Source organism: Mustela nivalis, assembly GCF_964662115.1.
Source record: "Mustela nivalis genome assembly, chromosome: 2".
NCBI lineage: Eukaryota > Metazoa > Chordata > Mammalia > Carnivora > Mustelidae > Mustela > Mustela nivalis.
The window spans coordinates 54,291,547-54,318,172 of NC_139021.1; the positions used below are offsets into that span (position 1 = coordinate 54,291,547).

Consider the following 26,626-nt stretch of genomic DNA (forward strand, 5'->3'; position numbering starts at 1 on the left):
TTTATACTTCGAGTGATAATCCAATACCACTTTATTTTGTTGTTCAAGTTGTTCCAGCTTTAGCCATTCCAAGTTCCTTTTGTTAGCGCCTATGCTCCTTTGACATACTTCCTTTGATGTCTGTGGGTGTGTGTTATTACTTTGTTATTTACTGGCATTACACCATGCTAAGGCCCACCTTGTATTTTCCTACCCCAGTCCTAGAATCAGCCATTTCTCCAAGAAACCCTGATTCCTCTTACTGGAGGATGATAATAGCAAGATCTGGGCTTTCAGTGTGGTGGTTGCTAAGGGGGTACCATTTGTTTAGGCTCTCTGAGAAAGTAAAGAAATATATATTCCTCATACATGGGTACATATGTATAAATATTCAATATGTTACTGCCAGTACTTATATTGAACTAAATATGAGTTCATACTAGTGCCTTCAAGCCTAATCCATTAACACCTAGATCATTTTAGCTCCTCCCCTTGCTTATCCATAAATGCCTACAATAATAGTAAGAGAGGCACCAGAGTGGCTCAGTTGGTTAAGCATCTGCATTGGGCTCAGGTCATGTCCCCGGTCCTGGGATTGAGCTCTGCATTGGGCTCGCTGCTCAGTGGGGAGTCTGCTTATCCCCCTCCCTCTGCCTCTAGCTACTGCTCGTGCTCTATCTCTCATATATATCTCAAATAAATAAATAAAATCTTTTAAAAAATAGTAAGAAATGTGACTCTAACAATCCCATCCATTTAATTGTTCCACTCTAGTGCACATGTATAGCAATATAATCATTGTTAACTCATTAGCTCAATATCACTATTTTTGAGTATAGTAGTTAATAGAATCACTGTTACAGCTTGTTATTTAGTGAATTTAAATGCCTATACATTTCTCTATCACAAATCTTGTTTCTTAAGTATTTTAATAACTGCATTTAAAAATTGGCAATTAATTTCTTTTGAAATCATATATATTTTATAAATTTAAAAGTTATTTTTTCTGTCCTCTTTTTTAAAAAGTTGCCTTTATTCACTTTAGAGGAAGAGAGAGCGCGCAGGGGGAGGGGCAGACGGAGAGTGAGAGAATCCTAAGCAGGTTCCCCACTGAGCACAGAGCCGTACTCCAGGGCTCCCTCCCAGGACCCTGAGATCACCACCAGAACTGAAATCAAGAGTGGGAGGCTTAACCAACTGAGCCACCCAGGCTCTCAAAACTGTTATTTTAAGAAAAGTTAAACTATTCCAGATTGTTAAAAGGAACCATGGTGAAAAGAAGGCTAGGATCCCAACCACAGAAGAGTTTTTTGAGGATGTTCTTAAATGACAGGCATTATTTTTTTTGAAGATGTTCTTAATGACAGGCATTAGACAGAGTCCATGCTTGGTAAGTGCCACCCTTGGCCTCTCGGGCTGGCTTATTTTCTTTTAAAGTTCTAAATACCTTGGAAAAGAGAATATGCTAAATCATGTAGTTAATAAGTTATAATTTAGGGGCCTGGGTGGCTCAGTCAGTTAAATGTCTAACTTCGACTCAGGTCATGATCTCAGGGTCCTGGGATGGAGCCCTATGTGGGGCTCCACACTCAGCGCAGAATCTCCGTGTCCCTCTGCCCCTTCCTCCACTTGTGTGCACGTGTTCTCTCTCCCTTGCTCTCAAATAAATAAATAAAATCTTCAAAAAAATAATTTATAATTTAGTTGCAGTGTATGGTAGGTATCAGGTGCTAGAGGTAAAAGTCTGTATAATGTTAAGGAGAAGGAGAATGGGAAGGCAAAGGGAACCAGAAGACTAAGATGACTCTGAAGTTCAGGGATTTTTATAGTTAAACAGATCTGGTCTTGGATTCTCTCATTCACAGTCTGACTTTGTCCATTTTTAAAATAAGAAGAGCAATGGCTGTCCTTAAGAATAAAAAATAGATGTTTGCAAAGTCTTTCCTTCAGTTTGTCTTGAAGCAGTGGAGATTAAATACGGTGACTTAGGACTAGAACATAGTCTGTTGTCCTTCCTAGTATAGTTTTTGTCCTATGAAGCCAGACTCACTGGAGGTATAGACAGTGTCTCATGATAATTAGGCTCCTTCATCCATCAAAGTACTCTTGTCAGGTGTGTTTACTCATGACAGAGAATCAGTATTGATGGTCCTAGGGAAAAGACAAAAATAAAGATGTAAAATGGGAGAAATTAACTGTTCAGGTACTATACCATGGCAAGAGGCATAAGGGAACTAGAAAGAAAAGGAATAATAAATGAGCAACATTTTATGTCAACACATAAAGCTTGAATCTTTCTTCTTGGAACTTGACATACACCAGTTTGCCAAACAACTTCATTAGTGAAGGCTAGAGTAAGGTGAAAGCTATTTATTTATTTATTTATTTATTTATTTATTTATTTATTTATTTCAGTCTTTAAAAAAAGTAATAATCGTTTGCTTCTGACTCTGAGGTCTGTAATTCTTCCTTTCCGATATTCTGGAGTTAGAGATCAAGTGGCCTAATGATATCATGAGTCTCAGCAAGGGACAATGTGAAAGGAGAGCCAGCGGCCAGGTATGCCTGAAGCAGTCAGTAGTAGAACCAGTTCTTTGGGTTAAGGAGTCCTTCCAGAAGGGGCTCATTTAAATGCAAATACACTGTCAAGGAGTGGTAACCGAGTATAGAGTATCTCATTAGCAGCTATTAACAATTTAGCAGAGATTAGCTTCTCAGATTTATTTCAGAGAGGAGTTGTCAGGGTGATACAGCTCCAGCGTCTGTCACCCACTGGCTTGCCAGGTCTCCTGCTCTCCTCACTCCATAGGAGTCTGTTTAAAGCTGGGAATTTGGTTTATTAGGAGAAAATTGGGCACTTAGTATGTGACAGTCAATATTGTCTTACATAATCTTGATTTATAAGAAAGGGTAGGAGGAGAATTTTTATAATAATGGTACGTGTGTGTGTGTGTGTGTGTGTGTGTGTGTGTGTGTGTTTGGTGACTGCTCTGCTTGGGTTTCACAGAAATCTTAAAATTTTATTCCAAATATCTCTTTCAATGAGGTCAGAAAATATATCCTATAAAACCCATACAAATGCAATTCAGGGGTAACAAAGCTATAGTTATAGTACAAGTTGCATTCAAATAATTACAGATAGTGTAAGATTTCCTACATTAATATGAAAGCACTGATACAAGAGTACAAGATAACATTCATTCATACGAACATTGGTATTAGATAATGAATGGTACCAACCCATATAACTGAAAGAAGGGAAGTGCTACAAACCGAACAGAAACTGTTCCTTTAGACATTGCTACAAATTCACCTTGTTTTTACTGGTAAGGAGTTGACATATAATACCAGACCAATATAATACAGGGAGTATTCTGTAACTGGAGCAGTATATTTAATTGTGAAATGTTTATTAGTTTAAGTGAAATACTTAGTAAACAGCATATGATACATTCAACAGCATGATGTAAGTAATTTTCAAATAAACCTTTCTTTTAAAATCATCGTTATGAAGTCATGAAATAAAACAATCTACGTAAGTAGTACTCTTTAAATTTTATTTTTTAAGTTGAAGTCTTTTAAAGAACCTGACCAAATTAATAAATCCCTTCTGAAGAAAGTACTCTTTATTGAAAACTTTTCTATTATAATGAATGGATTATTAGATAACATTTATTAAAAATGTTTCTGTAATTCTTCATTTTTTTCATGCAAAAGGATTGAATATCAATTCCTCAAATCCAATTAAGGCTAATAAAAAAAGGAAATTTAAATTTTATTTAAACATAAGTTTTAGTGAATTGTGTTTGGTCAGCAGGAAGTTGATATTTATTCAGCAGATATTGGTGGAGTATCCAATATGTGCTGCTGTTCTAAGAAACAAAGTTACAGAAGTAAACAAATGAATCTCTTCCTTAAGGATCTTCTGTTCCAGGGGAAGAAGATCAGAAGCAGATAAATACAGTTTTTTAGTTTTGGGAAGAGCCATGAAGCAGCAGTGTAATGATGCAAAGGTGGAGGCAGTTTTGTAGGATAATTTGAGCAGAGATGTGGAAGGAGTGTAGGAACAAGTCATTTGAATACAGTTGATACTTGAATAACATGGCTTTGGGCTTCATGGGTTCACTTATAGGTGTATGTTTTATTGTACAGTACTATAAATGGATTTTCTCATGATTTTCTTAACATTTTCTCTAGCTTACTTTGTAAGAATAGAATATATAATACATATAACACAGAAAATGCGTGTTATCAACTATTTATGTTATCAATAAGGCTTCCAGTCAACAGTAAACTCTTAGTAGTTAAGTTTTGGGGAGACAAAAGCTACACATGGGGGCGCCTGGGTGGCTCAGTGGGTTAAACCGCTGTCTTCGGCTCAGGTCATGATCTCAGGGTCCTGGGATCGAGTCCTGCATCGGGCTCTCTGCTCAGCAGGGAGCCTGCTTCCCTCCCTCTCTCTCTGCCTGCCTCTCTGTCTGCTTGTGATTTCTGTCAAATCAACAAATAAAATCTTTAAAAAAAAAAAGTTACACATGGATTTTTGAATGCACAGGATGTTGACATGCCTCACCCCCATTTGTTCTAGGGTTAACTGTACACTGAAAAGAGGTTTGGCATTTGTAGGTAGGTGAGCTTATACTTTATGTGTTCCAGACTAGAAGGCTAGTTTGTTCACAGTGAATTGCTTAATGGGAAAATTGTTAGAAGATGAGGTATGTGAGAAAGGTATGTGAGTGAAAAATCATTTATAACTTTTGAACAGTGGTCAAGAGAGAGATTTAAGGGATTAGACGTTTGTTTGGGGACCTGCTAAATTTTGATGCCTATCAGATATTTGTGGAGATGTAAAGTAGGCTATGGATATACTAGTCTGAAATTCAGGGAGAGAGGGGTGCCTGGGTGGCTCAGTCAGTTGAGCAACTGCCTCTGGCTCAGGTCATGATCCCAGAGTCCTGGGATCAAGCCCCATGTCAGGCTCCCTGCTCAGTGGATAGCCTGCTTTCCCCTCTGCCACTCCCCCTGCTTATTCTCTCTTTCTCTCTCTGTCAAATCAATCAATCCTTAAAAAAATGAAACTCAGGGAGAGAGGTGTCATGGGTATAATAGAAAATTTGTGAATCATCATAATAAAGCCTGAGGATAAGATGAAATTACTTTGCCAGTAAGTGTAGGCAGAGAATACTTGATGTTGGAGGATGGAGCAGTGGGACAGTGCAGTATCGAGAAGATCCAGTAAAGGGCAAAAGAAGTCAGCAGACATAAGAATTGTCCCAGAAGCCAAGTGAAAATGTGTTAGAAGGAAGAGGGAGTGATTATTAGTCCCATTGCTGCTAGTAGATTAGGATGAGAACTGTAATTTAGTATAGGATTTGGCAACCTAGAGATAACTAATAACCTTGACAAGAATAGTTCTTGTATAATGGAGAGAACAAAAATTAGCAAATGGGATAAAAGAAGCAGAAACATTAAGCAGAGCTATCCTTTTTGACTAGTTTGCTATAAAGAGAAGCAGAGCCATGGGGTAGTAATTAAGGTGTGATATGGGAGCAAAGACAGTTGTTGTTGTTGTTTTTTCCTTTATAATGGGAAGTATTACACCTTTGTATACTGAAGGGAACTTCTAGTAGAGAGTGAATAATTGATGATATGGAAGAGAGGAGACATAGTAGAAGAGAAATCCTTCATTAGGTAAGGGGAGAGGAATCCAGTGTAGAGTAGAGGGCTTGGCCTGAGATCAGGGGACAAATACTTCTTCACCAAAGGAGGGAAGGCTGAGTGTGTGGTTTCTCTTGGCTTGAAATGTTGCAGAGAATAATCAGATCTGCAAGAGACCAAGAGACACTGAGAGAAGTAGAACTCGGATTTATTTTACAGTGGTGGACCCAGATGAGCTCCTGCTCGAAGTTCCGTGGCTGGAGCAACCAGGTTTTAGGGCTTTTGTAGGGTACTGCAGGTAATCAGGTTCTAAGGGCTGTGCTGTCTGAAGGTAGCTGGGCTTAAACTGGGGGAGTGGGAGCTGCTTTAGGAGGGAACAGTAGTGCAGGGAGCCTGTGGAGGGAAGGCTGTTTACAGAAGCAGAAGCAAAAGCAAAAGCCGCGTGTTATCTCTTGCTCCCAGAAGGGCTTCTGGTTATCTCTAGCTTATTGTTAGTAACTTTCCATCTTCTGGGGCCTCCTGGCCTAGGTCTGGTCTGGGTAATTTTCCTCTTGACAAGCGGGTTGGTAGATTTGATGTTTGGAGCTTATGGAATTTTTATTCCGCCCATACTCTATGTAAAATAAAAAGCATCTGGGAATTTAGAAAAAGGAGTAAGTGTTGGAGATGTTAGGAGAAAGAAGTTCTGAAACCATCATCTAGGAAAGAGGGAAAGAAAATTGATTAATTAATCAGTTTTCTGGTAAGTACTAAGAGTTCACATAGGGTTAGTGATTATGAATTAAATGAGACCAATTAGCCATTGTCATTTTACTCCAGCCACATTTAGCTCCTTGGCATAGGTGCTGAATTGGCATAAGTTTCTATTTTGCAAGGGTTGACATTTTGGACAGCTAATACAATAGAGAGTGAGGGCGACTGGACTCTAGAAGCTGCAGGAAAGGGTGATTCTGGTAATCAAAGATTCATGGACTCTAACTGAGGTAAGCAGGGAACTGAGGAATTAGATCTTGAGGACTGCACTTGATTTTAACTGTATATTGGATCAACAGAGCAGAAAATTCTGACTGACAGTGGTATGCTAAGAGCAAACATAGCAGGAGCCCCCAAGGTTCACTCTGTCACATAGGAGTACACAGTGTGTGCTTCAGCTTCATTCCTGACTCTGATTTCTTGACCCTTAAGTCAATGACATCATCTAAAGTGAGGTACACATTTTTAAAAAAAAGATTTTATTTATTCATTTGAAAGACAAAAATCACATGTAGACAGAGAGGCAGGCAGAGAGAGAGGAGGAAGCGGGCTCCCTGTTGAGCAGAGAGCCCGATGTGGGGCCGACCTGAGCTGAAGGCAGAGACTTTAACCCACTGAGCCACCCAGGCGCCCCGAGGTATGCATTTTTGATAAGTCCTTAGAAAATTTATTTTACAAAACTTTTTAAATATCAAAATTCTTATATGGAAATAAGTATAACAGAACTTGCCGTGTTTTCAAGTGCTTCCCAAGTTATTCCCGGCTCTGACTTTCAGATGTACCTTCTCTAGCATCAGAAGTAAGAATAAAAAGTTGAAATTAAACAAATATTTTATCTTTAGAGACATATGTAGCCCTGGTGTTTTGCTTTGTTTTGTTTTGTTTTCCTAATCTGGGCCAAATCTCATTACTGACTTCACTTCCATTTATTTTTCCTCCAGTGTAAGCCGTTTATTACTGCTAATTTTCCCCTGTGTGTATGAGGCATGTTTGCCCCCTCGTGGATGATTCTGTAACTGTCACCAGGAATTTTTCTTGTTTTTAGTGGTAGGGGGAAGAGACTGAAAGCGCAAATATTGTGGTGGATGGGAATTACTTTTAAAAATTGTCAAAATACTGACCAAAGAGATTGAAATCACTAGATATTTAATCCTCTGCTATTAGTTTCAAAATTTGGGATTATGTTAAAACCACACTTGGGGTGCCTAGGTGGCTCAGTCAGTTAAGTGTCTGACTCTTGGTTTCAGCTCAGGTCCTTATCTCAGGGTCCTGGGATTGAGACCTGAGTGGAGCCCCAAGGGCCTTAGAATTCAGCGGGGAGTCTACTGGAGATTCTCTCTCTCCCTCTCCCTCTGCCTCCCCCCTGCTCACTCATGCTCTCTAATAAATAAATTTATTTAAGTAAATAAATCTTTAAAAGGACAAGTCAAAGAAGTTAAAATTTTGACATTCTTTTTAAATATGAGAAAGCAGAATTATTGAAAAAGCTAGTCTCACCCTTATTTAAATATTAAAATCCTTGTTGTTTTCAACTTAATTGAGAAGGATGAGGCAGCTTTTCTTAAATTAAATATTATGTAAAAATAAGTAGAGGAAAGCCTGCCATAGACTAATTTTCACTTACTGCATATGAAAATATACAAGTTGTGAGAAAGTCCATTCTTAAGAAACATCAATGAGTCTAACTTTTCCTTAAGCATTCTCAGGAACATACTAGAAAAAGTAACTTCAATGTACTTAATTAAACATGTATAATATAACTCCTAGAGAGCAAAGAGTATCTTCCAACAAACATTTCTTCTTTTATTCATGATTTTATTCATAAGACAAACAAGAAAAAAAAACTATTGAAAACTTACATGTACTTGGCACTGTTTTAGGTTCTGGGGATAAGATGTAGTTTCATTCCTTCTAAGAGTTGCATTCTGATGTAGAGACAAAAATTGCAACAAAGTGTTATAAATTTCACTGCAGAAGTTTTGTGCATGGTATAAATGCAAGCAACATATTTTAAGTTCATTCTAAAGGATTAGTTCACAGAAGTTTCACAGAAGAGAGGGCCTGAGATGTCTTGGGAGGTCTTTAAAGAGATGAAGAGTGGGTGTTGGGGGTTGGGGGGCAAAGGCAGTCTAGTCTTAGTAAATGTATATGGATATGATTTTGTGGCTTATTTACCCATCCTTAATCTCATAAAAGGAAAGTGAAGTAATATATTTTAATGCTTATGGTGCAGTTTGGTGAATACACTTAAGTGTTAAAAATAAATAACAAAAGTGAGAAGTACACAAAAAATCATAAAAATTCATATTTGTACGTCTATTGGGACAAATAATTTATTTAAATGTTTAACTTCGTATGTAACAGGATTCCATATTCATGTCATTGTTGCTTTTTTTTTAAGATTTTATTTATTTATTTGACAGAGAAAAAAGAGAGATCATAAGTAGGCAGAGCAGCAGGCAGAGAGAGAGAAGCAGGCTGCCTGCTTAGCAGAGAGCCCAATGCGGGGCTCAATCCTAGCACCCTGAGATCATGTTCCCAGCCGAAGGTAGAGGCTTAACCCACTGAGCCACCCAGGCACCCCCATTCATGTCATTGTTAAGCTACATCAGAAGCAGCATTCAGAGGTGCACAGATGCATGAAAAGATCATTCACATTGCCTGCATATTATAGGTAAGTACTTATTACAATAGTTCTCTAAAAATGAAATAATTAGGTGTTTCTCATTGTACTTATCAATTGGTATAATTAGTATTATGAATCATGCTAGGTGAAGAATTGCTGATTAGAAATTTTACATTTGAAGTTTTTTCATGTAACAGTAAACATTTTCAGCCTTGGAATATCACGTTCAACAAATGGGTTATTATGCTGGAGAAAGTGATCAATGCAGTCAAGTGTCCGGAATAAACCCTGTGAGAAGTAACTGAATAACTGAGAATATGAGATGAGACAAGACCAGGGGCCAAAGGTGATGGTTCTAATCTACTATTGGAGTTTGACCTATGAAAAGAATTAGGCTTCTCCACCCAGAAGATATATTAGCCAATTTTAGGTTGATAAAATGATGAACTATTTAACGAGAACCTTTCAACAATAAAAGAGACTGCATTTTAAAATAATGAATTTCCTGTCACTGAAGTATTTTCACAGAGATTGAAGCCAAGAAGTTGGAAAAGGAAGAGTTTTTACAATGAGAAAATTCCTTAATTCTATGGCTCACCAACTCCTCAAATATTCCCCACATTGTGACACTTATGTGTGTGATATCTTTAAGTGGTCATTCAAAGTTGATTGTTTCCTATGCCACACCTTATGAATGTTAGCCTTCATTCTGAGTAAATCTTATCTTCCTCACAGAACTAGCATTATCCCTAAACAAGGAGACATCTTTCATAAGGAAATGTAAAAGAAGAAATGTCTAAGCTAAGTTTTTATAAAATTCTGCTATTAAATTTTGTTTACTAAAAAACTTCAGAGAAGCATGAGTTCCCATGTGCCTTTTACCCAACATCCCTAAATGTTAAGTTTATCATATCATATATCATAGCATGTCATAGCACAATTATTGAAACCAGAAAGTTTGCAGTTACACAATACTACCAACTAATTTTTAGACTATTATTCAAATATTGTCCTGTGGTCATGTTCGAATCCAGGATCCCTTATTGCATTTATTTGCCATATCTTCTCATTTTTCAATCTAAGATAGTTCCTGTGTTTCTTTTTCTTTATGACCTTGAACTAATGGAGAATCCTAGAAAATTAGTACATGTAAAACAATGTAGAATGTTTCTTAATTTGGATTTGTTTGATAATTTCTCCTGGTTAGACTGATGTTATGCGTTTCCCAACAAGAATACCAAAGATGGGGCACCTGGGTGGCTCAGTGGATTAAGCCTCTGCCTTAGGCTCAGGTCATGATCTCAGGGTCCTGGGATCAAGTCCCATATTGGGCTCTCTGCTCAGCAGGGAGCCTGCTTCCCCCTCTCTCTCTGCCTGCCTCTCTGCCTACTTGTGATCTCTGTCAAATAAATAAATAAAATCTTAAAAAAAAAAAAAAAAGAATACCACAAGATGATGTTATGTCCTTACCGGCACCCTATCAAGAGGTTCAGGAAATCATATGTCTCACTACTGGTGATACTAACTTTGATGGCTCGGTTATAATGATAGCTGCAAAGTTACTATCTTTCCCTTTGTAATTATTTGGGGTTGTTCAAGTATTCTGCTTCTTGTTTTATTGCACCACACTAATTTTGTTATCCATCAATAATCCCTGGCTTCAACAATTACTGTGATGTTTGACAAATTATCATTTTCTATTCCCATCATTTCTTCTACATTTTTAAATTAACATATAATATACTATTTGTTTCAGGGGTACAGGTCTGGGATTCATCAGTCTTGCACAATTCACAGCACTCACCCTAGTCTACATTTATTGACTATAATTTGACTAAAAGGAAGAGTTGTTCCTTCTCCCTCATTTATGTATTGATTCAGTTATATATATAGATATCTATCTATCTATCTATCTATATATATATATATATATATCAGTATAAACTTGTTGATATTTATTTTATTCTATGGGTTAAAATCCATTGCTATCATTCATTATTTTGTTTCTCAAACTGTTCCAGATTTGGTCTTTGGTACTCCATCACTCCCATGTTTTTTCCACACAGCTGTATGAGTTGTAGCTTACTTTCTGGCACTACAAAATATTTCAGACCTTTCTTTCACTTTTCCCTGTCCCAGCCTTGAATCAGTCATCTCTCCATAGAGTTCTTGTTCCTTGTATTAAATAATGGTATTTAGAAATCAGAATCTTGGTATGATGCTGATCATACCTTTGCTATCCAAGCTACCCTATTGCCCTGTGAGCAGACAGACTTAAAAGCATATATACAAATACATACATACACATGTACAAATATCTGTTGATTTTTATATTTATCTGTCTGGGTGTGTACATACACACACAGTTCAAACTGATACATGAATTCAAACTAATACCTTGATTCTGATCCGACACCATAGGGATTATTCTAGCCTCTTTCTTACCATTTCCTTATTTGTAACTACTTTCTTTAACAACTAAAAATCCAATTCCCATTATCTACAGTCGATTTTTCGCTCAGTTCTAAAATACACATAAAATATTTAAAAATCATTAACCTATACCCCTGTTAAAAATAAATTTACTAAAAAGTTTAATATTTGTGGGTAGGTAGATCTTTCTGTCTTTAGCCTTGCAGTATATATTGTGTATATTTAATTATAGTATATTAAAGTACTGTTTTCCAAAGTTACTTAGGTTAGTTCTTTCCTACGGCCTTCAGTGTGATTTTGTTATTCATTTGTAAAAAAGTTAGGTTTGTTACTATTTATGTTCCATTTTGGGGACCCTTTCAAATCCTGCTTGATTTTAATCATTTATTTACTTGGGTATGTGAAAAATGTTCATAGTTTTAATTGGGACTATACAAAAATATATTCTCACTGTCATCTTCTTCTCATCCCTTCTATCATATTCCCATTCTTCCTTTCTTTAAGCTCATTCCCAACTGCTTTCTATAGATAGCTAATCACATTTATTTCTGGTTTATCATTTCTGTATTTCTTTTTGTACAGATGAGTAGATATATGTACATTTTGTTATAGTCCATTCTTTCTTACATGAAAAGTACAGATATTCTTTTGAACTTTACCTTTCAAGTCTGTTGGAAATCACCTTATATCAGTTGCTAGAGATCTTCTTCATTTTCTTTTTCTCCTTGATAGCTGCACAATATCCGCAGAGTAAAAAAAAAAAAAAAAAAAAGTACGCTACTTTGTGCTCAACTCAGACCTAATGAACGAGAATTTCTAGCAGAAAAATTGACAATCTATATATGTAATAAGTTCTTTAGGTAATTCTTTTCATTGGGTGGCTTGAGAAACACTAGTTGACATCTCTGCAATGAAGATGTTTAAAATGAAAACTTCCGTTATTTAATTATTCCTTCTTCCAAACTGTTTCATCCTGCAAATCTTTTCTTCCTTAGTGAATGATGCCATGATTCAAATACTCAAATACTAACTCAAAGCAAAAACCTAGGAATAATCCTCAATTCCTTACCTTTCTTCAACTTTGGCATAGTTTTCATCAGTAAGTGCTCTGGAATCTATCTTCAAATATATGTGTATGTATTTGTCTTCATATTCATTGCCAGTTGCCACCATCTTAGTCGAAGCCACTATCATTTCTCCCTTATTCTACCTGAACAGTCTAGTATTCCATGTGAATCTGGTCATTTCCACTATCTTCTCAAAACCATTAACGGTTTTCACTTGCATCTCGAATAAATTAAAAATCCTTAGACTTGTAGATTCTGGACCTTATCAATCTGATCAACAGTGTCTTATGTTGATCTTCTTCATACCAGTATCAATCATTTACTTAGGCAAAGGATGAGATTCTTCATGTAGGGCTTTTGAGTAGGTACTTTCTTATGTTGTACTTTTTCTAAGCTTTTTTCTTTTCTTCTTCTTCGTTTTTTTTTTTTTTTAATGCTTTTGTTTCAGCTTTAATGTCAGCTCCTTTTAGAGATCTTTTCTGGAATCTTTTCTAAAACAAATTAGTCAATCTTTATCTGATCACTTTGTTTCCTTATAAATAAAGAAATGTAAATAAAGAAATAAAGAAATGTAAATAAAGAAATGTAGATGGACAGATTTTTTTCTTGGTATCAGAATTTAGCAAAAGTTCTAAAGAATGGAATCAGTGAGAGCATTTATGTTATGTTTTCTGAACTTTCCTAACTTGAGGGAGAAATACTGTAATGAATATTTTGTTTACATTGCAGTAAGATGAGCTCAAGCCCCTTTTGCCAGAGTACCATATCCATCAGTATTCCCTTCTTGTGGAAACCCTCATAAATGATCCTAAAACTCTGGGTTTTATGCAGCTCAAGGAGGTAACAGTCCCCATCTATCTAAGTGTGACAAGCGTGGATTTGTTCTTTTCTGTTACTGATTCTTGATGCCACATTTGGTAGCTACAGACACTTGTCTTACGTTTCAGTTGTATGATGCTGGTCCATTGTTGATCCAGAGCCTTGTGCACCACATGGAGCGTCCCTTGTATTGCTAATCTGTTATTGACTGACCAAGATTCATTGGATTCCCAGCCTTGCAATTCTTATTCTTGATTTCATCATTTATAAGTTATTCATATTCAAGGTTAATGAAAAAAAAATCATATAAGTACTGCATTGGGCTCTTTAAAAAGCAACCAATTCACATTAGTTAGTATTATATTTACATTTTCCCTTCATATTGGCATATTTTGTTGATTTTCTCACTGTAAAGTGCAAAAGTACATTTTACCCTAAAGATGAGTTTTAATGTCAATAAGGCAATTTAAATACGTATGAAAATTATTTCTCTTTGTCTAACACGAATATGTGCCTTATATTCACCAATTAGTAAAGATGTCAAATGAGTCACCAAAAGATTTTTGTTTATTGTCTGTCGTTGAACCTTAAGTTCTAAGAAGGCTTTTTGATGTAGTGAAGGATCAAAATTTTATACTATTTAAGAACTAATGTCATTGCTGTTCTATTTTATAATTAAAGATGAATTGTTTTCATTTGCTTCCTAATGTGCAATTTTTGAATGGCCTGGAATGAGACAAATTATCCTTTGAGCTGAAAAAAAGGATAAAGAGGCTCAGTGCTGATGAAAGGAGGAAGCCAAAGAAGAATAGGGAAAGCGGGATTAGCTCCCCTTTCAAAAGAGGGGCAAATACTAGAACTTTCCATAGGGAAACCGAAGCACACCTTTCTTTCTGAGATTTGAAAGGAAGAGATGCCCTACATTTAAGTATCTAGAGTATATCTTCCTTTTAAAAATGAAGCTAGCTAATCATCTATTGAGGAAGAAGAGAGTAAAATAGCCTGTGAACAAGTCCTTTTTGTGGTATTAAATGAAACTAATTATAATGAATCTCACATATCTAATGAGTTTTAGAATTCCCCCTGGAAAAACTGGCCTGCCCTTTAGAAAGAAGAGTAGAGAGTCCAATTGTATGTAATAGGACAGCTCTACTAACTCCCTAAATCACACTTATTTAAACCTCCTGTTCAAGGTCTGTTATAATTTTTTATTATATATGTAATTATATGAATGTAATTATATAAATACATATAGTGCCAACAAGAAATCTTAGCTACAGTTCTTTGATTAGTCTCCTTATAGTTACATATTTCCCTTTCCTTTCCAAATACTGAATAGTGAGTTATTTTTAATTGAAGTGAAAAAATTGATTGCAACTATCACAATACCTTGAGGTACTTAGAGGAATTAGAAAATCAGCAGGATCATGATTGCTCATTGACTTTCTTCATAAAGTCATTAGTATTACTTATTACTAAAACTCTTATTTTCTGAGTATTGACTGGGTTTCTGTGACATTTAAGTAGATTATACGAATGATTTTGTAATTGTAAGAGTTAGAAGTTGATGCTTTTTTCCCATTACTGGCAAACATTTATTTTAAAAAGTTCTTGTAAACAATAGTGTTATTTGAAATATATGGAACTTTTAAAATTATATTTTGAGTAAATAATGCCGTGGGTTTTGAGGAGTGACCTTTTTTTTTTTTTTTTACTAATCTTATTAGTTAGTGCTGTTTGTTCCAAATCATCCCCATTATGCTAAAAAGCAAGAACTTATTTTTCCAGCTTTAGAAAATAGAAAGTGTAGAAAGTTTCTGTGGGATTGATGGACATTCTCTAAATAAAAAGGAGCCTAGGGACTTACTTTCATAAGAAGCATTTCTATCATTGTCACTAATGGTCATCTTGCTGCTATATCCAACAGTCAGTTTTCTGAACTAAATTTTATAATCTGTTATGAGCCTGTGACACAGTCAGTCTCTCTCTCCTTGAACTACTCGCTACCTATAACTTCAGTTCCACCACCCTCTCCTAGTTTCCCTCTGACCTCACTGATCATTTCATCTGGATCTTCTGTATTGGACATTCCTCCTCTTCCTGACATTAGAACTCTTCTTCTTCTTCTTCTTCTTCTTTTTTAATATTTTGTTTACTCACTTGACAGACAGAGATCACAAGTAGGCAGAGAGGCAGACAGAGAGAGAAAGAAGGAAGCAGGCTCCCTGCTGATGCGGGGCTCGATCCCAGGACCCTGAGATCATGACCCAAGCTGAAGGCAGTGGCTTAACCTGCTGATCCACCCAGGTTCCCCCGAACTCTTCTTTTTATCCAGAGGCCCTGCTTGATGTAACCCATGCAGTCTCCTGGAGAGTTGGTGAGATTGGCTGTACTGAGAGGAAATTGTTGGGGAAACTAATTCTTCCTGTATTTTGAAGAACTAATTCTTCCAACCTATATTTCCTGTATGGAAGGAGATGTGTAGAATACTGTCATATTGCTGTTTCTTGCTACTTTGGATATATTTTTTCAGAAGGGAGGCGAACTCAATCTAGAATTAGCCAACCTACAGATGGAGACGGAAGCGAATATTGCTATGTGCCTGTAGCCTGTAATCTAAACTGATCGAAAGTATGATAAGTTAGGACTATGCAGCGTAGAAAAATCCAACTGTTTCTCTACCTGAAATGGAAGTGTTTACAAGACATGGCTGCAATCTCCTCAAAAGGAGATTTGACTGTGGCCTCAGGTCTTTCATAAGCATTTTTCTTTAAAAAACCAGGCAAGACAGTGGGAAATGGTTCAGGCAGCAAAGATCAGATTAAGGATAATACATTTCTACCTGTACAGTCACATCTTATATACTGCCTCACTTTCTCTCCTTCACCTCGGGTTCCAGCCACAGCTATTGTAAAAAAATCTTGTGTAGACATTATTCTCTTTGCTTGACAGGACTCTACCTCAGAGCTTATACTGGGTATTTATCTTTGCCTGTGCCAGGGCTTTTCTAACTCTTTGGCATGGGACACAGTGGCATCCCCTCAGTACTCATAACTCAGGAAAATTGGGGTGACCTACCTAATAGGAGATGTGAATCAGTGGCTGAATGCTTCTTTATGTCTCCTCAGGCAGAAAATTTTGAGAATCATTTCCCGAGTCTGTTTAGAAAGTCACACATAAAATCAGTCATCTGTCATGCCACAACTGAAACTACTTCCTTTCCTTCTCTATTCGATTTCCAGAACCTCCTGGCTGCTCTCTGCCAACACACTCCCAAATAAACTGCCTGCACACAAGGAAAATCTTGTGTTAGATATGAGAGAGACCTTGGCTAAAACACCACCTAAACCCATGCTCGAATAGGGCCTTCAGAGAGTTAAGTTCAGATAGAGTGGAATGAGCAAAACACAGAGGTCAGTTGGTGCAATGCCAGAGCCTTGAAAAGTTATGGCTAGATGAGAATTTTGGCTGTCAACCCCTCACACATGAGGTTGACTGGAAACCAACTTCAAATCTACCAAGTTTTTGAGGGGCTTGCTTTGCAAAGAACCCAGAAGCCTTACTTGAAATGTTTGGTCCCTAACTTGCACCAGCAGAAAATGGCCTGTGAAAGTCTCTAAGGATACCATTCTCTTTAAAGTCTATGTCAAGTACGACTATGGAGAGTCATGGATGAAGAATTTTTTGCAGAGAACAAAACCAGCAATTACCATGTTGGCTAATGAAGGAATTCATTTTACCTACAGAACCGAGCATGTTTGCTATTGCTGCCCAACATGATGTAAAAAAAAATTTCTATGGAACTTTTCCAAACACTTATTGTATATTATTTAATTTGGAAGCAGATAGCTTTAGTTTATAGATTACTGGTCCTTGAAGAGCTACCTTCGCAATTTGTGGAGAGGACTGAATTATTAAGAGTTCTTGGATTTCTTGCCAAATTCACCAATGTGATGGGGCTTGATGCTTGTTCCTCTGGAAGGCAGTTCGTTTTTTTTTCTTTCTCTCTTTTTTTTTTTTTTTGGTAGAAAAGAAAGGATGCGTAATGATGGGCAAATGTCCAAATGGGCAGATTGGCTGAGACTTACAGATTTCTGACGATGTCTTTTTTTTTTATACCTTTTTTTTTTTTTTAAAGATTTTATTTATTTATTTGATAACCAGAGATCACAAGTAGGCAGAGAGGCAGGCAGAGAGAGAGAAGCAGGATCCCTGCTAAGCAGAGAGCCTAATGCGGGGCTCTTTCCCAGGACCCTGGGATCATGACCTGAGCCGAAGACAGAGGCTTTAACCCACTGAGCCACCCAGGTGCCCCTCTTTTTATACCTTAATAGAACTAATCTACACTCAGAATAAAGGTATTTTCTATAGCTAGTCCTCTTAGTTAGATGTGTCCCTGTACTTATGTTCCGGCCAACAGTGCATAAGCAAACGTGATTTTTGCAAGTTCTGGCATGTCTCTTAAGTGAGGACCCTGTTCTTTCCTCTCTACTTCCTGCATCCTGGTGCAATATGGACATGAAGGAGAGTCATCTGGATTATGAGGAATAAAGCACATCCTAAGCAGAGTGGAGTAAAAAACTGAATGAGACTCTGTTTTGTACAATACCAGAGCCACTGTACTAGCCTCAACCTGTCTATATCTAAATGTGTAAGTGAGAGACAAAACAAGTCCATCTTTAGAAACATTGTGTTTGGTCTGCTATAAATCGCCTAATTTACTTACACAGCTTTAGAATTAGGTGTTATGTGAAGGGCTATAAGGTGTGGGTTTTCTCGGGAAAAGACCTTCACTCCTAAGGAAAGCTCCCCGCCCCCGGCCCCTGCTCCCTTGTGAACATTGCCATACCTAGATTGATGCTTGGTGCTGTTATCATCTTGCTGCAGCCTAAAGTTGTAGTCATCATTGAAGTTGGCTCTGTGAGTCAGAGTTCAGTCAGGAAAATGGACCCAGGTGCTCAAACAGAGGAGGATTTAATGCAGGAAAATACAAAGCCATGAAAAGGGGTGGAATGGCCAAGAAAGAATGAGCAAGGCAGGAGAAAGAAAGGGAAGAAAAGAATGCTGCTCTCACCCTTGGGCTGAGGTCTTTGTCCTTAAACCTGCCGTTCATTGCTGAAGGCAGTACTAGTGCCACAGAGCAGGATTAGAAGAGTTTGTACTATTGATCATGCTGCATAAAGCCTGAAATTTTCTGCATTGGGCTGCTCTCTTCCAACACCATTCACTGATACTGCTGCATCAAAAGCAGCACCAGAAGAAACAAAATAGTCTCTTTTTCTTCCCATTGTACAATCTCCCACCATAGTTTCCACTGACATTGATTCCTTGGAAATGTTGTTGAAGGCGTCTAGCCCGTTGTGACACAGAGGAGAGTACAAAAGTAGGAAAGGAGCTGACAGTCATCAGACAATAACTAGCTGAGTGACAAAATGGAAAGAATTGCATTCTTTGATCACATTGTTAACCTAGCATGTCAATCAAATCAGCAGTCTGCATATTTCTGGATTTCCTCTTAAGTAAAAAAAATAATTTCCTTATAACTTAAGATAGTTTGAATTGAGGTTTCTATAATTTGTGACTAAAATAATGCTAAATTTCATATATAGAAAACATTAAATTGAGCATGAGGTTATGTTGTCTTCATAGTTTTTCTAGTAGTTCTTCGGCTGGTACTATGCATTTTCCATAACATTAAAATTATTTTTACTGTTTTGTAATATTCTAAAGAGATTTATTTTTTTAAATATTTTATTCATTTATTTGAGAGAGAGAGGAAGAGCACGAGTAGGGGGCTGGGGTGGGAGGGAAAGAGAGAGAGAAGCAGACTCTCCACTGAGCAGGGAGCCCGATGCGGGACTTAATTCCAGGACCCTGGGATCATGACCTGAGCCAAAAGCAGACCCTTAACCAACTGAACCACCCAGATATCACTATATTTTAAAGAGGTCTAATATCTTCTGGAGACAGATCTTTTTAATAAACACTTCATATAAATTTCATTCACCAAAAATTTGTATTTATCTGAAGAATTTTATTTCCTTTCCCTTCCTTTCTTTCTAGTTATAGAGAGGTACTTCAGTGTGATTTTAGGACTTGTTAGGGTGCGTCAACAATTTCATAGTAAATATATTTCTGTTCTTCAGTGTTTCACGGGGTTTTTAACAGGACTTTTCACAGAATAAGGACTCTACAAACATCTATTAATTAATAAATAAACATATGAATGGATGGTAAAAAGAATGAATAACTATAAATACATGACAGAAGGGGCTCTTTATTTAAAACTTTTGAATCATACTCTGTCCTCATTAATGGAATGAAAACATGAACTCCCATTAGTTGGCTATTACCAGTCAGGGGTTGATACACAGTACATATTTTAAGGTTGGGATGTATGGATGATGAAAATGAAGTTAAAACAAGTTGATCGTTCTGCCCAAGCGCTGTTTAGCACCATGATCTGATGGATTCAAATTCATCTTTATTTAATTTCCAATCATTAATTTTTTTCTTTGGTATTGGGCAGACTGTACATGATTATATTTGTGTAATGTTAAATTTATATGAGGTTTGTTTATATTATTTTCACATTTTTAGTATTTATATTATCATACTGGGGTTTTATATTAAGATTTTTTTTCTTGTATTGACTCGCTTTTTAACAAGCACTAAAGGACTTTCCTATTCAACATGAAACTATTAAAAAATAAATGAAACTCATGGGGTGCCTGGCTGCCTTAGGTGGTAGAACATGGGACTCCTGATCTCTGGGCTGCAAGTTCAAGCTCCATGTTGGGTATAGAGATCTTTTAAAATAAAATCTGAACACCCCCCCAAAATAAGAAGGAGCAAAGGGGTACCTGGGTGGCTCAGTCGGTTAAGCATCTGTCTTTGGCTCAGGTCATAATCCGAGAGTGCCAGGATCAAGCCCAACCTTGTGTGTGGGGTGGCTCCCAGCTCCTAGTGCTCTGACAGAGGAGGGCCTGCTTTTCCCTCTCCCCCTGCCCTCTCCCCTCCCCCCTACTTGTGTTCTCTTTCTCACTATGTTTTTCTTTCTCTCAAATAAATAAATAAATAAATAAAATCTTTTTCAAAAAAGAAAAGAAAAACTATAGTATTATCATAGAAAAATAATCATCTTTTATCTTTCATTTATTGTGCTATTCCAAAATATGCTTATTTATATCAACATTTATTTGATTTAATTATATATATTTAAATATACTATCTTTTATTCCCACGTATTCTGATGGACAACCACTATGTTTATTATTTAGGCAGATAAAACTTACCTTAAGAGCAATGAAGACAACTTTAGATTTTAACTTAATGTAACTAATTTTTCTTTGTGAAATCAAAATATAAATTTTAGAGAACAATCCTGGATTTACATTTAAAAACTAGACAATAAAGCAGAAAAGCATACATTCATTTGTCAATGAATCTTTCACAGAATACAGAATTTATGTCTTGAGCAATAAGAGAACTCATTACTGTCTTGGTAAATAGATGATAAAATGTCTTGTTTATTTTTCTTCTGACAAATTCACTGGACCAGCAAAGGTAAAAGTACAACAAACAACTGTACAAATCTTGGTTAATTCAAAAGATAGCAGAGTTGGAACAATTTTATCAAACTTTTATGTCCTTTGATTGTCACTAGTTTCATCATAATTTAAATACTTCTTGATGATCTTATAAAATAGATCTGCAAAATTTTAGTGCCTTTCTTATTAGTAAGGGTCTTTTAAAGACACAGAAAGGAAGGTAATATACCTACGAAGAGTAAGATATTCAATAATAGAATGATTTTGCTGATGTCGGTTTTTCTCAAATATGCTGTGGTTCATAGATACACTGTGTTCAATGGTTAGCTACAACTTTTTTCAGAAGGAATAGTTAACACATATATATTTCACAAATATAGTAAAAATTATTTCTAGGATTATAAAAGGAAAACAAGGGAAAGAATAAAGAAGACATAAAACTGAATTTTCTTTTAATTTATATTTCAAATTTTAGTATGCAGATAATTTATTGCAATCTGGAAAGGAAAAATTATAACTGTATTTGTAAATTTCTATTTATAAATGCCATTTTTGGGGGGAAAATTTGGCCAAGCACAATTTTGGAAGTATTTGAAAGATTTTTCTGATTATAGTTGTCTATAATATTATTTCAACATGAATATCTGGATATTAATCTCTAACACAACGTGGGGCTCTAACTCACCACCCCGAGATCAAGAGTCACATACTCCACAGAATGAGCCAGACAGGCACCCCTGGACTGAACTTTGCGATATTGCTTTCACTGTCTTGACAACTTTGAGACTTTATTATTGTTAAGGTTCTCAGACACCTAGGTACCTTCCAGCATATTTTATTTAGTTGTCAATCTCCAGTGTATAGACAGTTCTGTTCATTATGCTTTTCCATTATGATTCATTTGATTGGTCTAAGGGATGCCCAGGTAGGTGGTAGAACATTATTTCTTGGTATATCTGTGACAATGTTTCCAGAAGAGCTTATTATTTGAATCTGTAGACTGAGTAAAAAAGATTGTTCTTACCACTCTGGGCAAGCATAATCTAATTCGTTAAGAGCCTGAATAGGACAAAAAGGCAGAGGAAGTGTACAAATGTACTCTCTGCTTGAGCTGGGACATCCATCTTCTCCTGCCCTCAAACATCTGTGCTCCTGGTTTCTTAGGCCTTTGGACTCAGGCTGGGACTAACACCAAGGACACCCTTGGTTCTCAGGCCTTTGGGTCTGGACTGGAATTCCAATGTTGGCTTTGCTGGGCCTTCCAGCTTGCGGCACACAGGGGATTGATGAACCTCTCGGTCCTCATAATCATGTGGGTCATGCTTTACATACATTTATATTTACATTTATGTTATATATATTTCTATCATTTATTTACATATATTTATGTAATATTTATGTGATATATTTATCTATCTATACATGCAATATCTTATTGGTTCTGTTCCTCTAGAGAATCCTGACTAATAACATATTGTGTTACCAAGAGTGGTTCAAGAATGGAATTTTAAGGATGAATTTTCTGAATTGGTTCTGGAGTTTCTTTGGCTTTCTAATCTGATTAGATTTAAAAAGTCTAATGACTCCATTTCCATGAGTAGAGAGCACTGATAACCCATGTCTTGAACGGTTGGTTTAGAGATATGCAAAGTAACTGCATTGGTTACTTGTAATCCACTACTTTCAAGAAGTAAGGAATTAAGTAAATCCATATAATATTTCTGAACATTTGGAAAACTAAGAAATACAGTGACATTGGTTGTTCCCAATGCCTCTGGACAAAGTGTTGAAATAAACAAGGAATTGTTTAAATTCCCAGTTAAAGCTATAGCAATGACCTAAGAGCTTCCTTGTGTGCTCTGAGGCAGAGCCTTATCTTTTGTAACCACAGGACTGAAATTGCTGAAAACCAAATGCAGATCCCATTTTGTGATTGGCTCAATTACAATGCAACCTGAGCTCCTTCAGAGTGTCTGTTGTTAAAGTGAGGACCTTGATTGGGAAAAAATGGTATTTATAAGTAGTGTTGGGGATATGTGGAAAGACTCTGATGAAGCTGGGATATTAAAACCTAAATTATGATGGATAGTCTTTACCAGGGGAAGAGGTCTCCCCACCCCTAGAGGCAGGGGACATTCCTGCCCACAGTGGTATGTGACTTTTTCTCTCTATTTGAGGGGATTAATTCTACTTTGCCTGAGAAAACAATGTCCTCCTCTAAGGCAGTTACCATGCAAAACAATGCTGATTCTCTTCAAAATCTACCCATACCACTCCTTTATGCTCCTAGACCTGTAACTGGTATTAAAAAATAGTAATAAATTTTTTTTTTTTAAAAAAGGTCCCAATTGGAAACACTTGCTCCTAAGACAGCAAACCAAGACTTAATTTAAGGACAGGACCTTTAACCAGTCATTCTGGAATTTCCTGATCATATTAGTAAGATAATCTGCATAATAGACAACCTTCCTTCTTCCTCCAAAGGAAAGTGACCTGGCCTTAAATCATCCTGTCTTTTCTTTTTCTAATAACATTTTGTTTTTTCCCATTTCTGTCTATAGAAGCCTTCTACTTTGTACAGTTTCATGGATGTCCCCTCTACTTTCTAGTGTGAGATGCTGCTCCATGAATTATTGCATAAGCCAATTAGATCTTCAAATTTACTCAGCTGAATTTTGTTTTTTAACACTAGCCTCAAGTCCAAACATGTTCCTAAAGGTGACAATTCAAGTGTGACTCATGAGGGGGTGAGCTACACTCCAAAAGGACTACTTGAGTTTTTTAATTTATATAAGCAGAACTCTGGGGAACATGTCTGGAAATAATGTAAGGGAAAGGGCTATGTCTGTATTGTTTACTGTATAATTGTCAGTACCTGGTGCTGTCTCGAGCACAGAGGAGATAAGTATTCTGAAATAACTGAATTGTTGCTAAAATAAAATCTATATTTCTTGTTGACATTTTTCATACAGATAGGCAGAAAGATTTATAGATAGATAGATAGATAGATAAATAGATATAGATAAATAATATTAAGAATGGAAGAAGCAGTGGGGTTTTCTTATCTGCTTGTCCAGATGTGGGAAATAAAGGAAAAAGAAAGTGGTAGGTCTTGAAATTTGTCAGCAATCCAACATCAAAAATGGAGGTAGGCTCTTTATTACATATATTTATTTATTTATTTATTTTTTAAAATATTTTATTTATTTATTTGAGAGAGGGAGAGCATGAAAGAATAGGGGGAGGGGCAGAGGAAGAAGAAGACTCCCCATTGATCAGGGACCCTGACCCTTAGAACCCTGAGATCATGACCTGAGCTGAGGCAGACGCTTAACCTACTGAGCCGTCCAGGCATCCCACGTGCATTTATTTTTATGATAATTATTTTAGTATGCATTTCTCTCACTTGACCTATAATACTACAAGGGCCAAGACCACGTCTGTGCTTGTATCTGAATACCAAGCACCAACTTTAGTATGTAACATAGATTAGGTTCTCAATAATGTTTGGTAAATGAATAAAATACATGATTAAAACAGCTATTTAGTGCTCGCTTCGGCAGCACATATACTAAAACAGCTATTTATTTAATAGTCGGAGGGGGCACCTGGGTGGCTCAGTGAGTTAAGCCTTTGCCTTTGGCTCAGGTCATGATCTCAGGGCCCTGGGATTGAGCCCCACGTCAGGCTCTCTGCTCAGCAGGAAGCCTGCTTCCCCCTCTCTTTCTGCCTGCCTCTCTGCCTACTTGTGGTCTCTTTCTCTGTTAAATAAAGAAATTTAAAAAAAAAAATCTTTAATAAATTTTTTAAAAAATAAAAAAATTAGAGATATGTACATTCTAATGGCTAAAATGGCTCCATAGCAATTTTATAGGAGTTACTTCAAGAGTGATTAATAAGATAATTATGTGGCAAATGAAGCTTTTATTATTAAGACAAATCTGTTGTGAAATGCATGAAAAACACTAGGACAGGCCAAGAAGTGTGCACACATACACACACATACCTATTGATTGATTGATTATAAAAGTGGTTTTCTTAGAGAGGAAGCCCAGAGATGTAAAAGGTACTGATATGGAAATCAAGGGATTTGAGGTCTGATTTCATTACTGTCACTAATTATCTGGCAGAACTGAACAAGCCACTTAATTTCCTGGTTACTGTTTATTTACTTATGAAAAGAAAGGACTGGAATTCTGACTTCTAAAATGTGTTGAAATTCCCAATTCCTATGAATTTTTCTGACTCTTAGTTTTTATCCTTACTCATATTGGAAGAAGTAGAATGACCTTGAACTGTTTGGGGTCAGTAAAAACGTTTTTACTGCATTCAGGTATAAGTGGTTCTTATAACTGATCTATATGAGGGCTGCCTCATGTGGCAGAAAGGCTGTGATGGTTTATGAATTCATCTTGTCTGGCAGATTTACTATTGTGTATTTTATTGATTTTTCCATTCACTAAACCTGCTAAACCAGATTATTGGCCACTCAGAATTGGATAAACTGAGAAAAAAAATACAAAAATACTCCTGGATTGAAAACAGAGTCTAAAAGGAATATGGAGTTAGAATGAATAAGATAAAACTTCATGAAAGAGAGACAAAAAGAAAGATCTCACTTCAAAATTCTTGTCACATTGAAAAATAGCTTTTGAAGTTGAAAAGTTATGTGCATATATGTACGTACACACACACACATGCATGCACACGTAAGTCATAAAGTACAGCTCAATGTGACTTCACAGAATATTATCAGGACCCTAGAAATTTCTGTTGAGTCTCTTTATAATCGCTTACCTTTAGAGTGTAAATAATGGCTTGTGGATTGTATCTATGTTGAAGATCAATTTACTCCCATTAACATAACTTTAAATTATTAATTTCTCTAAAAATAATAAAACACTACTTTTCATTTTCTGAAGGGGGAATTGTGGTCTCTCATGTCAAGCAGGGGCCTGTGTCAAGCAATGATGTAAGCAGTTAAAATACTGCAGCTAGGAGATCCCGTCGGGACCAGCCGTCACCCCAGAACTTAGAACAAACAGAACCAGAGGAGGATGGCAGGGGCCCAAGACCAATTCAATCCCTTTAAAAAAGGGAAGATTTTTGTAGCAAATTGTCAGACCTGACCCCTCTATGTCTGACCACTTAAAAAAGGCAGCTGCCACCAAAAGCTCACCTGATTGATCTCCCTAACAGCACTGAGTTCCTTCGCTGCTTGAACATAATAAGCAGTAAGTGCCCGAGTTGACCCACACAGGACTGAGGCCTCATCTCAGCTGTGTGCCCACATGCTGACTTTGCATTTGGTTCATTAACTTCCTGCACCCTCTTCTTGTTTGTTGTGTGGCTTGTCTTCTTTCCTGCTCTGTGTGCCCTGGAAGAAGCCAAGTTTAATCACGTGGCAAACTGTCATGGAATTTGGAATCCTGAATCTGCCTTCTAATTGTGATTAACTTTGCTTTATTTGAATAAAGCTGGCATTGTGGGAAGACACAACTCGTGTGTGAGCCTTCATTGCATGCTTATGACACGAATCTACTTCCCAGATTTACCTTATTGAGTTTGTGTTTCGTTATATTTCTCATCCACATAATCATATCATGTGATTTATGCTAATTTCACTACCAGCTTCCCCACTCACATCTGTAGCATAATGACTATACAATTTTATAATGAATATGAACACAGAAAAGGTCTCAGTACCAAAAACTAGCCTGTCTTTCCCATCGGATATAATC

General features: G+C 36.7%; 1 long non-coding RNA gene across 2 annotated transcripts; it reads right to left on the minus strand.

Annotated features, from left to right (window-relative positions):
* Positions 1-1,173: 1,173 nt before the first annotated feature.
* LOC309859065 lies at positions 1,174-26,281 on the minus strand. Of its 2 annotated transcripts, XR_014308526.1 has the most exons (4): positions 26,065-26,281; positions 16,414-16,493; positions 8,250-8,315; positions 1,174-2,130 (listed from the first exon to the last, which is right to left on the minus strand). It is a non-coding gene; the product is annotated as an uncharacterized lncRNA (long non-coding RNA). The 2 variants fall into 2 exon arrangements; XR_014308525.1 differs by lacking the exon at positions 16,414-16,493.
* Positions 26,282-26,626: the final 345 nt, after the last annotated feature.